The sequence below is a fragment of the Medicago sativa genome, chromosome 1 (assembly GCF_051527215.1).
Source record: "Medicago sativa cultivar Bolivia chromosome 1, Bolivia_mono, whole genome shotgun sequence".
Classification (NCBI taxonomy): domain Eukaryota; kingdom Viridiplantae; phylum Streptophyta; class Magnoliopsida; order Fabales; family Fabaceae; genus Medicago; species Medicago sativa.
In genome coordinates, this window is record NC_140749.1 from 18,915,149 (window position 1) to 18,930,036 (window position 14,888).

The following is a 14,888-nucleotide window of genomic DNA, read 5'->3' on the forward strand; positions in this document are numbered from 1 at the left end:
CATTCAGGAGATGTTGCATATACAAAACAAAAAAAACAAATGATTATTGAATAAGATTAGTTCATGTATGACCTTAGACATTTAGTAAAAGGCAAATTCTACGTGTTCCATTAATATGAATCTTAACACTAATTTATGAATGAATGTATGAATTTGATAAGTAGAACTTTTACGATGAGTTTTATCTAATTATTTTCCATGGGAAGATTCATGTTTTATCCCTCTTTGAGAAAACTTTGGGATGTAATATCATCCCGTGTTGTTTAATTTCTTTTCAAGAATCAATGTACATTAGACGAACTTTATCGAAATTGGTTTTTATGGTTTTTAAAACTTATAAATGGTTTGTAAAATTGTAATCATGTTTATATGATTAAATGATGATGAATCAATGTTGAATAAGTGTTTTATATGATGAATATCATGATGTTGTTTCTTTAAGGTGATAATTGTTGTTGGTGAATTATGTTGATGATTATGATGATGAATTTAAATGGTGATAATTTATTTTGGTGGTGAATTCTTACATGCAAAGATGATGGTGATTTGATGGCGATCGCATGTATGAAAATGTCGGTATTTATGTTGGTGATTTGTTGTATGAACGTTTGCATTATTGAGTCATATGTTCTTGCATTCATAAGTGTCCAGAAGCGATGATTAGAATACTTTGTATTCAAGAGGCGATGTTTATAATACGGTTTCGTATGAAGAGGCAATTTTTTGAGGTGATGACCTTGATGATGACTTGTACCACATGCATATAACGTCGTGTCTAGAGAGCATTGCATACAATTGATAAGTGGCATACTTGCTTGTGTACTTGATGTATACGTGCATTGGTGAAACTTGATGGATTATATACTTGGTGAAATTTGGCGAATACGTGTGGATGTGAAAGTGTACTTGTTGCATTGTTATACTTGTATGCTTGATGATTATTGATGATGAAGAAATGTCATTAATGATTTAATTAAGTGTTGTTTAATCATTTGAAATTAATTATGTCTTTTTGCTTTCATTTGATTATGCTTATTTGTGGAATGTTATCTAACCCCCAATGGTTGTTAGGTTGACCGCCTGCCTTATTCTTATGAATGACTAGACAACGTGCACGATTATTTGCATCGATTTTCTTGATGTGAGCATGCTTGAGGATAGCTTTGGAGCTACCTCGTCTTTCGTCATGGAGTCTTAGTTTTTAGGGATCTGATTAGGTGTCAGTCGTCGTTATTTTTTTATTATGTCTGTTGCGACTATTACTCACTATGTTGAGATTCATATTTATATTTGGATAATGTACTTCATGACATGGCTATGTTGGAGGTTTCTTTATACCTGTTGATGATGTTATTACATTATTTCCGCTGTGATGTTTTGAAAAATTATTTATGCATGAGGTGGTTTTATAGAAGAAGTAACATCTAAATTATTTATATGATTGTATCATTTGCGTGTTTGATCGCTTTTAGAGTTTAGGGTGTTACAATAAGCAACTTATTATCCGTTCAATGTTTCAAGTCAGGATTGGACCGTGTCAGGAGTCTAGAGTTTAAGACTTTATTGTTCTTTTAGGGATGTGACTTTGTTGTTAAGCTCTGACTTTAAATGAACCACTCCCGACAAGTGGATGGTGAGATGATACCCTTAAATTAGTTGGTCACCAGGTCGGTTATCGATTTTTTTGTTTGTTTTGAAAATTGTCATTTCTGGTCAAAGTTATTTAATGAAAGGGTGTAAAGCTTCTTTACTTCCTTTGAAAATTGTAATTTCCGGTCAAAATTATTTTATGAAATTCAAATTTTATTTTAAATTAATTCCATTCCTCCTTGAATAGAACATTTTATGATTTTTTTTCTGAAGGTATTACATTTTTGGTGTATAAAAAAAAGGACCTTAAAGTATTTGGGATAAAATTGTTCTTTTTTTACATAAATGATGTATGTGGTCTATATTGTAGGCCACATACATTATTTATTGAATGAATCTAAAAAGTAGAAATTTGCTTATAATAGTGACCGGAGGGAGTATTTATTTTCATAACTCTCATTTTGAGTTTAGCTGGCGGCAAACCAATAAGATCACATATGAATTAGCAAAAGTAATCATGTTATTAGGTAGCCACGTATTATTACTAGTTGATGTAGTGTCATGTATCTGCGCTTTAGATTTCTAATTGAATGCTACTCCCTCCGTCTCATATTACTTGACCTATTTAAAATATTTGCACTATTCATGTAACATGCTTTGACTCTATTTTTCTACTAATATATAAAAACAAAATATAGCATATAAGATGTTGTTAGATTCGTCTCGATTAATATTTTCAAAATATCAAATTTTCGTAATATTTTCTACTAGATTATTAAAGAAATTTAAGTTTAAAATTGTGCATTGGCATACGTGACAGAGTCAACTAGGTCAAGTAATATGGGAGGGAGGGAGTAAAAGCTTTTCTCCCTAAAAATAAATACTCCATCCGTTTCAAAATGAGTGTCGCTTTAGCCAATTGCACACAGATTAAGAAATAGATTGAAATAATCATTAGACATAACACTTTTACTAAACTGCCCTTACTTTATAAGAAAATGACAAACTTAAAGTTGCATTGAAAATTGTGTGAGAGAAAAGTTGGAGAGGGTAAAGTTGGAAGAATAAAAATAAAGTTGTATTGGAAATGTAAAGTGACATTAATTTTGAAACAATTTTTTTTGGCTAAAGTGACACTCATTTTGAAACGGAGGGAGTATTTTATAATAATACGTTTGTAAACTAAAATGATTGCTAGCATTTCAACATTTGTTAAAATATCATGTTAATTGAAAACTCTAGTATTGATACTGAAATTAAAAATATCATAAAACAAATAAATCACAAGATTATTCGTAAATTTCATATTACCTTATCTTCTAGAATGAATAAAACATTATTGTAATTTTTTTAGCAAAGGAAAAATATTTGTAGTAGTTGATAAATACTCCATCCGTTTTAAAATGAGTGTCGTTTTAAGTGTTTACACACATATTAAGAAATGCAATGATTAAAAGAAAGAGAATTATTATTTTACCAAATTATCCTTATTAACTATTGGTTAGTTTTAAAAGTAATACTTTGTAAGTAGTGTGCTGAGTATTAATTGGAGGGTACAATTGAAAAGAAAAAGTTATTATTGCATTGGAAACTGAAAGTGACATTCATTTTGAAACAATTTTTTTGGCTAAAGCGACACTCATTTTAAAACGGACGGAGTAATTGTTTCAGACCGGGCCAATGACCCAATCCAGATAAGGACCCAAGTTCGCTCGAGGCCGATGGAGTGCAAGCCCATGTCAAGAAAATGTACTGATCCCATTGGATAACGATCTGAACTATCGATTTGGACCATTTAGTGTGTATTCAGTGCAGGAAGCACACCCAAATCATTGCAAGTGTCCCTCAGGGACACCTGTCCAGGTGAAGGTTTGACAACCAAAAACATACTTATTCCCTGTACACTACTAGAAAATTCGGTTTTAGCGACGGCCAAAATCTGTCGCAAAATAGGCTAAAAACCGTCGCAAACCGTTTTATGACGGATTTTGCGACGAATCCAGAATCCGTCGTAATAATGGGGGTCGGAAAAAATCTGGGAGGGGAAAAACAAATCCGTCACAATTTGCGACGGTAATAAAACAGTCGCTAATATCAAAATCCCGTCGTAAAACATCACATGATATTAATATATAAAACACAGATTTCCGTCACAAATATTGAGGGAAAGAAACCGTTGCTAAATTCTGAGAGAATACTCCCGTCGCAAAATATCTGAAAAATCGGAAAGCGTCGCCTTAATAGCGGACGCAAATTTGCATGACCAAAATTTTGCAACCCTACATTTTCTGTCGCAATATACAAATTTTTTTTTTTTTTTGCATTAAAATAAGTTTAGTAAATTTCTCAAAACAACAAATATCAAAACTTTAAAGAAAACAAAATACATAAAATTCAAATTAATATTTGATGAAAACATTTTTGAATGTATTCACAAGAATAACACTACTTAGCATCATAATATATTGAAATTATTGCTAAATAGTATTATAACATTGTCATTGAAACTAAAAGTTATAATCGTTATCTAAAAGTTATAATCAAATACACAAAATAACATGATAAAGTGGACACGAATGTGGATACCCATTCCAAATGCCACATTGCCTTGAAACTAAAAGTTATAACATCTTTGCTTCATTGCCTTTGAACCCAAGCACGTTGATTAGGATCCATGCTCCCATGATAAAATGCACATTTATGCCCACATTCATAAACAATGAATTCACAAGCCCCACAATTAGATGCCACCTTCGCATTTACATAAAGGCTAAAAGTGCAGGAAGTCACGAGAGTGTCACGAGAGTGCAGTCATGGTTTATCAGATCTCATAGCAGATACAGACCATGAAACACAAACAACAAAGCATGATAAAAAGGGGAAGATAAAGAAAGAAGAGCTTGAACACAAGAAAATACCAACCTGTAATTTTTCAATTTTTCAGTGACCTTTTCACAATCCATTCATGAAAGACAGTAGATGATGCCGCATTCATCAAAATGATTTTCCCTGATAAATTTATCAATATCCTCGAAACACATTTTGGCCTTAGGGACAACAGAATACCTGCAATGTTCAAATCAAACATGATTCATCCATTAAAACTATATTAATAAGAAGTTGGTACTTGTTTAACACACCATAAATTTGGGCGATTATAACTATGTCGAAAAACAACGCAAGACCGAGTGCTTGCACAACATCTTTTACACTAGTTGTTGTTGTAGCTATTAATGCTAAAACAGTAGTCATTGGGAATTTCTTTTTCAATACACCAAGTCCCTTGGAGAATTAAAGAATCTATTGAAGTTCAAAACAATATATCACAGGATTTTCTGCAAAATATATATATATATATATATATATATCACATGACATTGAATCGAGTTGGAAGGGATAAAAGCTCCAACCTGATAATCTGGTCTAAAAGCATGCCCCCATTGACTCACACAGTAAGCCTCATCAATTACAGTCCTTGAAAGCAACTCACGACCATGTAAACTCTCCAATTGTCGCAAAAGAACATCACTTCTGCAGTCAATATACAAAACAAAGGCATTATGAAATGAAGAAGATGCTTCTTAAGTGAAAATGTATTTATACCAAGACAAATATGTTTCAAAGAATAAGCAGTTATCAACAATGGCTTTTACCTGGAAACCTTTTCAGGAGTCACATATAACAATTTGTATTTACAATAATCAGAATTAAGTTCTCAAAGGATCTCCTGCTGATCAGCCCATTCCTTGCACTTAAATAAGCAATTACTATCCTTCCAAAAATCCAACTACACATGCTTAGAGAAGATCCTTAATGTAAAGTTCTAACACAATAACGGATTATGAAATTTATTCCTAAAACAAATCAAAGGCCGAGTAGATGAATTGGGGATTTGAGCCATTTCTATGAATTGACAAACTTAGATGAACGAATTAACAAAGAAAGAGAACAGCTTTGATGAACGAATCTATGGTTTAAAAAGATAGAAAGACAGAAGAAAATATAATGAATGAGCGGTTACCTTCGATTGCAAAGAGCAGGCTGACTTTGCCGAGGAGAATTGTGAACATGACTAGCTTCTCACTGATACCTCTGAACTCAAACTCCAAATCTGATCCCTGGAACGCCAAAGGATAAGAGTTTCAACGAATACAATCCTTGTTGCTCTTATCGTAATGAAAAAAAAAACAGATTTAATATGAATATGAATAATGTAGCCATATAATTAGTATGAATAATGAATTTAATATCAGCAAAGCAAACTAAGACACGAAATTTCTTAAATCAAGTAAGTTTTACTTGTAGTAATCATTTGAAGATCAACATTGACTATTCAAGTTGAGTGTCAAAGCAGAGGGAATTCAATTAAGGTTTGGTTGTTGTAGTTGTAACGTCCCAGATTTTTGGTCCAAGACATTACAACTATTTCATTTTTTTTTCTTCAAACAAATTACTAATGGAATCCAAATTTCCATACAACCACAAATTAATTCCTTTCAAAAGAACAGTAGGAAAGCTAGTCTAAAGTTCCTAGCAGAAGATAACTTATCACCACATTTTCAAATGTAGCAAATAATTTCAAATAACAACTAAAGATTCATAAAAATCCTTATTTTAAAGTAGATGTCAAAAACCCCATAGTGTTTTCCCCGTTCGCAGACAAGCATCAATCATCAATCTTATGCATCTTCTTGAGTACCTAAAATGTTGGTGTAAGGGGTCAGCTTCCATAAACCATACAAATCAAACCAACATATGGTACAATATTATAAAATAAATCATACAAGACATAAGCGACTAAAAGAAAAAGAATACCAGAAAAAAAACATCATTCTTTCACTAATGTTAATTTAGTTCTTATGCAATATTATGCATGCTCCTAAAATTAAATGAATCAGATATCAACCGTCACTAAGGCAAACATAATTAACTCGCCACTACGGCACACAAATTTTATAACCGCCACTGAGGCAAACATAGTTTATTTAATCCGCCACTAAGGCACACAATCTTTTTTTAACCGTCACTAAGGCAAACATAATTATATAAGGAGGAGATCATGTGAGTATAAGTTGTAACCGACTAAACTAGGGAAGTGGGTTGTGTATGCTAGTGACTTGATGCAAAATCTAAGGATGACTAAGTGTACCGGTAACAGATATTCCCCACATGTTTAATATTTTTCCCAAAACTTCTCTTCTAAAATAACCAATCTCAATTTACACACCACGTTCCTCTTATTTTATTTTCTCTCCTTTACAATTAACTCACCAATTTAAATTATACATATAATGAGATGAATAAATAAGAAAATTTAACTAAAAATTAAACTAAAGGTTCTAATTTCTTTAGTTAAAGAAAACTAGTATTACAGTAGTTGTTGTAAATCAATGTGTTCTCTCTACTGGTCATGAGTTATCTAAGCACCAATTCATGTAAGCTTGGCTTTGTTCACATCAATATAAAGGGCTCATCTTATAATAATATAATTTCTCTTCATGCTAGAGAACAAAACCAACTGAAAAATAGTACAACCAAAATGTATTAACATAGAATCATATATATAGCTCGGAAAAGAACATTTCATATTCATTTGATCCTTGTAAAAGTGGTAAAATTAATATATTACACTCCCTCATTCTATTATTCTTGTCTCTGTTATTTTCTTACCAAAAAAAAAAAAACAAACCTTTTGCAAATATGTGGTAGAGCTACTTCCAGACTTCTCAAGATGATGCCAAAATTGTGCTAAAAAGTAACAAAAGAATGAAGGAGACTATAAGAATGTGCTAAAAAGCCAAAACATCATCTACAGAATGGGCAAGCATAAAAATTAAGATCATCATAATGCTAATTCTCAAAGTTCAGACCAATCTCATGGACCAACAAAGCACATTTGTTTAAAAAATCTGCATGTATTTGAAATAAAAAAAAAATTACTGATCACATTATGGTTTAAACCTTGAAGATGAACTATTCAAAATTTCAAACCTGCCATCATTATCAGTATCAAATTAATAATGATCTATAATCTAGCTTTAGATGCCATTATAATCATCAAGCAAGCAAACCTCAATAATAAGGACAAAAACAAAGATGGGATAACCAAAATAAACAACAAACCTAGCACTAATTATTAGTATCCCATTGCATCTAAAGTCACTAAAGAGCTACATTTTTAACGGTTCATGGTTGGTTCTCTTTTATTTGCATATAAATTTGTTTATAGCTGAACTTTGCGCTGCATAAAAGTTAGCAAGGCCAGTAAAATACCTAGACTTTGATTGAAAAGTTTGATTTGATTTTAAATGAATGCAATGTTGTTCCAAGAAAAAATATATTAAACAGGGAAAGAGAACTTTCTTTTAATGGCAAAAGGGAGGCTAATAATCACTTATCACAACACTGCACAATGAAGGAATCTGATGAGAGGGTATCACGTTGTGTATTTATGCTTGTTTTCTAATTTTAGTTTTATGAGCTTTCCAACACACAATTTTTAAAACATAAAATATGTAAAGAAGTGTTTAATTAAGGATAAATGAAAGCAATGATGAGGATATAATTCCCCGCTGCACCTTGTAGCTGCAACTATCCACAATTTGTGCCAACTCAATAACTTTGTATCTTGATCTGAAACATGTTTAAACAAACAAAAATAGGAAAAATACACAACAGCGAAAGAAATGACTTAACATGGAATCCATTACATTTCTTCAAAAAAAAAAAAAAGGAATCCATCACATAAATTGCCATAGTCGATGCCTTTTTCATAGATTTATTTCTCAAAACATTTGAACATGTAAGCCTTTAGTTAAATCAGATAAATAACTGAGGAATAACAACACCTATATCTTTTACATAATATATGGATTAGGACATGAACAAACTTACAATGTTTGATCAGGGTTGATGATTTGTTTTTCAGCTCAGAGAAAACTAATTTTTAGTTCAGTTCCTTTCGCAATATTGAATAGTTACTACATAAAATATGTCCAATCCACCACAACTCCAAAAACTCCATATAGATGCATCCTAACAAACAAATTGATGTTCATAACAATATATAAATATCTAGATATGCAATTTAAAACTAAACCTCGTACAACGCAAAACAATGGCAAAAACAAATTACGCGATCATACAACCCAAGCTTTTTGAAATAATTTATTAAAGCTTAGGACCAAGTATTGTAATTTTAAAATGATAAATTTAAACTTAAAATGTAATATCAAGAAAGTGAACTTCTAATAATTTTTAAACTTCTTTTTGATAAAAAAGACTCAACGTAGTGTTCTTTAAAATGAAACACGAGTTTTCTAGTTCACGAAACACTAAAATCGTCTCTTACTATATACCATAACATAAACTTATTTATCTATCCTTAAATCACTCAAACTCTCACTCAAGTAGAACAATCTTATGAAAAGCACCAACTTCTAGCTTATCAACCACTTATTCTTCAATTACATTTCAATAATCACAGCCTCAAGTAGAACAATCTTTAACATTAAGATTAATCTAAGTCCTCAATATATATTTGAATTTAGCCTATATCAATCAAGGTTCCAAAAAGTCTTAGACCTTCCCCATTCTAAGTATTATACACATCTTATAACATGAATTCGCTATCTAAACATCCAATGAAAGTTTCCAGTAATATATAAAGCTTACACTCTCAGCAACCTTGACACTGCAACTAAGGAACTAAAACTTATCTTACTATACTCTCACTCCCAAAATTTTCAAAATAGCTTAATGTTATCCTTATCCTATTAGACATCGAATTAAACATTAATATGGATAATAAACACCAAGTTCATCATGTTCTAAATCAGTTCATATTTCACCAATTCACTTTAGAAACTAAAGAATAATATCAAATCCTAAATTAATAATAATGCTACAAGAGAAACCTAAAATCTTAATTATTTCTACGCTCCACTGACCTTGCAAATATCAAATAATCTAACTAGAATCATACAATTTTAATCTTATGCTAATAGGAAGCTAATGAGCCGCAAAACAAATTAGGATTAAAACTCAAACCAAATAAAAAAAACATAGATTTATTTAACTCAAAACCATGTCATCTTTGAGTTTGAAGGAAAAGATGCATTCAAGACTTCCAATAAAAATTATCTCTTTTGCTTTATGTTGCCCAACAACACAGCAAATCAATTTGTCATAAAATGGTTCAAATTTCACATTTAAAGGAAGAAGTTTAAGGTTTTTATAATAAAAATTGTGGAAAATCAATTAAAAAGGTAAAATAGAAACAAAAGACTCACAAAGAGAAGGAGGAAAATATGTAGGAAATTTTTTCATAGAATTGTTAGCAATTTTGAAAGGGCCATTTTCATCAAACACAGCCAATTCACTGCTACAGCCAGGTCCACCTGCCAACCATATCACAACCGGATCCTTCTTGTTTTTCCAGGATTCAAAGAAAAAGTAGAACATCTTGCACATAAACAACCAAAACATAGTAATAAAAGTTTAATTTGTATACACTCAGCAAATCACAACCAATCAAACGAATGGCTTGGAAAGTAATTATGAATAAAGCTAAAAGTTTACAATGTTCTAACAACTATGATTGATTGATAATGTAAAACATCTTAAGTAAACTACCAATTCACCACTTGAAATTGTAGGGGTTGGACATTTACACCTCTTACATTTGCGATAATAATGTAACTAATTTGACCGTAAATTAGATACAAGCTAGCAGAAGGACCAAGTTTGCTCAACATAATTCAAAATCAAAAGTCTATATTGGCTATTCCCAAATTTCAAGGTGTAAGTATAGTCGACCCCTACAATTTCAAGAGACAAATTGGTGATTTACTAAGATCCAAACATATAGTATATATACACAAATTCTAACAAAACATTCATATTCCACAAAACTGACACTTACAGAAAACTATATTATTAAATTCAAAGAAGACAAACCTCAGATAAGTAATGTTTTATGCAATTAAATATTAGTTAAATAAACAAAACAAACAGTTGCAAAAAGAATTAAAACAAAAAAAAAATTAAAGCAAAAATATGAATTACTTAGCAGCATGACTGTTGAATAGGATAATATCCCGCACGATAAGCCAAGTCATCAATTGAAACTCCTTCACTGTCTTTGCTGGAGAAGTTTGGAAACCTAAGCGGCTTCTCGAAGATGATTTGTTGTAGCAACACGAACTCCACCGAGGAGGACGCATTTTCCGGCACGGTCCGAATAGAAAATCACTTAATAGGAGAGAAAAAGGGTGAAGGTGAAATTGCCCAACTCCCAAAATCAATTGATCCAATAGAAAGCTTAGGTGATGAGAAGTTCAAAAGTGGTTTTTGTTTTTCCGATTTATGCCTGTGACGACCAGAAACGGCATGGGATGGAGGGACGGTGGCGATGAGGTTGTTGGAGAAGAGGAAGAAGTGTGTACGTATAGACTAGAGAGAGAGAGAAGAAACTAAGTGAATATCTCTTTTCACTTATTATAATTGAGAATTTAAAATAATAATAATAATAATAATAATAATAATAATAATAATAATAATAATAATAATAATAATAATAATAATAATAATAATAATAATAATAATAATAATAATAATAATAATAAGGGAGTTTCTACGACACACCTTTAAATTTAGATGTACCAGTACACCTATTTCATCAATCAATAAGCTAACGATCAATTTTATGTAATTTAAATATATTTGTCGACATTTATATTTTAGAAAACATTATTTCATAAGAAAAAACATCACTTAATTATGGCTTAAATATGTCATTAGTCCCTGCAATTTCATCAGATTTTGACATTGGTCCTTGCATTTTTTTTTTTGCATTGATCTCTGCACTTTGTTAAATACTTGGCTTTGGTCCTTCTGTTAAGTCCAAGTTAAAAAAATCAATAAATAACGTTATGCCACGTGGACCAACCATTCCACTCCACGTGGCACACTAAAAGACAAAAAAAAATCAATTTTTTATTATTATTTTATTCATTATTATTTTTATTTAAAAATATTATTGGTCCCTGCACTTTCTAACATTTATTAATATTTGTCCAAGCACTTCGCTATTAGTTCCTGAACCTTTAAAAAAAAACTTTCAATGAAAGCATGATGTTTTATTTATTTTTTTCATTATTTTTATTAAGAGTAATTATAAATAAAAAAAGGTTAAATATGTTTTATGTTTTTAGGCCTTACATTTTGCGCCTCTTTGAAGAATAGTCCCTACATTTCATTAAATGTTTTTAAAATCCTCAAATTTTATCTCCGTTATCAAAATTAGCCTTTACTGTTAATTCTCTAACGGAATGCTAATGTGACAGTTAGTGAGTCCCAATATGTAAGGATTATTCTTCAAAGTCACGCAAAACGTAGGGACCAAAAACATATTTAACCCTAAAATAATTGGGACCCACTAACCGCCACATCAACATTCCGTTAGAGAATTAACAACATGGACTAATTTTGATAACAGAGATAAAATGTGAGGATCTTCAAAGGGGGGCAAAATGTAAGGACTAAAAACATATTTAACCTTAAAAAAATTAAAGAAGGAATAAGCTGTACTTTTTTTTTTTACAAAAATACAGTTTAATTGTTTTTTTTTAAAGTTTTTTTTTGAAAGAAAATACGTTTTTTTTTTGTGGTGGCCGAGATTTGAACACTGAACCTTACATATACAATGCATTGTTCTTACCAGTTGAGTTAAGCTCACGAGGACAATACGGTTTAATTGTATAGCATAGTCATTTAGAACTGTAGAAAAAAAAAAGCTTTGTAAAATATTCAATGTTGTAGGTTTGGGAAATAAGTTTTTTTTTTTTAATTTTTTTCATTTGATTATGATATTTCTTCTCTTTTTTATTTTTTATTTCTATTTCTAATTTCTAATGAAATAATGATAATAATAATAAAGCTAATTAAAAATCAATGATTTTATTTTTTTACTTTAATTTTAGAATTTTGTCTTTTAGTGTGCCACGTTGCATGAAATGATTGGGGCACATGCCATTCCGTTAGTTTTACTTTTTTTCTTTTAACAGAAAGTTAACAGAGGGATCAATACAAAGATTTTTATAAAGTGCAAGGACTAAAACCAAACAAAAAAAAGTGCAGAGACTAATAGCAAAAAATGGTAAAAGTGCAAGGACTAATTACATATTTAAACCTTTAATTATTTATAAGAATCATACTAATTTTTTAACATTTTATTGTAAAAATAATCAATATTCACTATTGTGAGTAATAAAAATTAAAAAAGTTGAATTTTGCTTTGCCGACACTTTTGATAAATAAAATATAATTATTATAATTGTAATTGTAATTGATAGAAAAAAAACTTTCTAAAAAAACTAACTTATTAAACTATTCATTTAAAAATATGGGTGTACCAGTGCATTCAAATTTTTTGAATATACTGTAAAAATTGCCTAACAATAATTATAAGGATATTCCTTAAAAAAAATTATAAGGATATAAATAACAACACGTTTCCCTCAAAAAAAAAATAACAACACGTTATTGGAACCAAAAAATAAATAACAACACGTTTACATTTGTTAGTGGAAGAAAATGAAACGTTTTAAAAAAAATTGTTTTAACATAGTAGTAATTAAAACAAATTGAATGAGATAACAGAAGAGTCAATATGGGATAGTGGTAAGTATGGGATAGTGGTAAGTTGCCTTTACTACCAACATATGGTCTTAGGTTCAAGTCTCGGTTAGGCTAAAAATTATGAAATTCGGTTAGGCTAAAAATTATGAAATTTTACACTGTTAGGCTAAAAATTATGAAATTTTACACTTTTGGAATTACACTTTTGGAAAATTAATAAAAATATGTGAAATCCCTTTGTGACGGAATACAAGGACGTCACAAAGCATTAGGGGAATTTGCGGCGGAAAAAGTGACGGAAGAGTTAGAGAAGGAATATATTCGTTGCTAATTCCCTCACAAAACACTGTCCGCTCAAATTTCTGAGGGAATTTGTGACGGGTACATAGCGACGACAACATTCCTCACAAAATCCGTCGCTTTAGACATCATAACAATAAACCTCACAAAATCCGTCACAATTTGCGACGGAATGTTTTCCCTCACAAATTTCCGTCGCAAAAAGCGAATTTTCTAGTAGTGATAAATAACAACAATGCATATCATTGAGTCATGTACTATCTCACTAGTTTCCTTAATATTTGTCTCACTCTCCTTAAACCCTCACTAACTTGAATGTTATTATAAGTTATAACACATGCATGTACATCACCCTCATCCGATGGACGAACAACGAACTCCTTCGTCTAAGCAAAGGATCTCAACCCTCTAGGCTCTAACCATCTACTTAGGCCCAACAAGATCAATATTAAATATTTATTTTGTTAAAAAAAACACATATATTAGGATTTGTCAACAAAAAGTGTATATTTGTCAAAAAGAAACAAATGTATATATTAGGAAAGGTGCCAAATAGTACAAAGGATGAAAAAACAAAATTAAATCAAATTATAATTTGTAAATTTCCACATATATGACTAAAATTTAAGTTTCCTGATACTTAAATTTAAATGTTAATAAAATCAAAATCAAAATCAATTGAGTCAAAAAATAAATAAAATCAAAATCAATTAATAAATTGTGTCAATTTTTTTTACAGAATAAATCTTGTGTTAATTTATTGACCAAAAAAAAAAATCTTGTGTTAATTTAATTAATTCTTACAACATTGCTTCCGCCAAAAGAAATGCTAATTTTTTTTTTGGCCAAGGAAATGCTAAGTTTTTTTTAACATGCTCAATTTATTAAACGAAAATTGTTTATTGGTCCCTAAGGTTGTAAAAATATTTGAGATACTAGTGATTTTTTTAAGCCAAACCTAGTGCTCTCATATTCAATGTCAAATAATCTTTGACCACTTATAAAAAAAAATAAACACGTCTTGACCAAAAATAAAAAAACAAATAATGTTTGACCAACAAAATTCACAAGTGCAATAGTAATTAGTCAATGGTTTATTTTGCAATGTATACTGAATATTGGAATTTTTTTTAATAATTACCAATTACTAATATTTTATTTGGTACAATTTTATTATTTCAATTTTACTAAAATTACCAATCATTAATATTTTATTATATTTTTTGGTACAATTTTATTATTTGAATTTTACTAAAAGAAGAAATATGCGAGGGTTGCCCTCAAAAAAAAAAAAAAAAAGCGAGGGTTGAGCGCGTGTCAATAGAGGTCCATTTTTTGGCCCCACGTGACTTTTCCAA

General features: G+C 30.3%; 1 long non-coding RNA gene across 4 annotated transcripts; it reads right to left on the bottom strand.

Moving 5' to 3' along the window:
* Positions 1 to 4,096: 4,096 nt before the first annotated feature.
* LOC146953362 (uncharacterized) lies at positions 4,097 to 11,052 on the bottom strand. 4 transcript variants are annotated; one of them, XR_015010069.1, is made up of 7 exons: positions 9,882 to 11,052; positions 7,280 to 8,625; positions 5,612 to 6,289; positions 5,244 to 5,362; positions 5,001 to 5,121; positions 4,513 to 4,656; positions 4,097 to 4,360 (listed from the first exon to the last, which is right to left on the bottom strand). It is a non-coding gene; the product is annotated as an uncharacterized LOC146953362 (long non-coding RNA). The 4 variants fall into 4 exon arrangements; XR_015010062.1 differs by having other exon boundaries at positions 4,097 to 4,656; positions 10,657 to 11,052; XR_015010061.1 differs by having other exon boundaries at positions 4,097 to 4,656; positions 5,244 to 5,357.
* Positions 11,053 to 14,888: the final 3,836 nt, after the last annotated feature.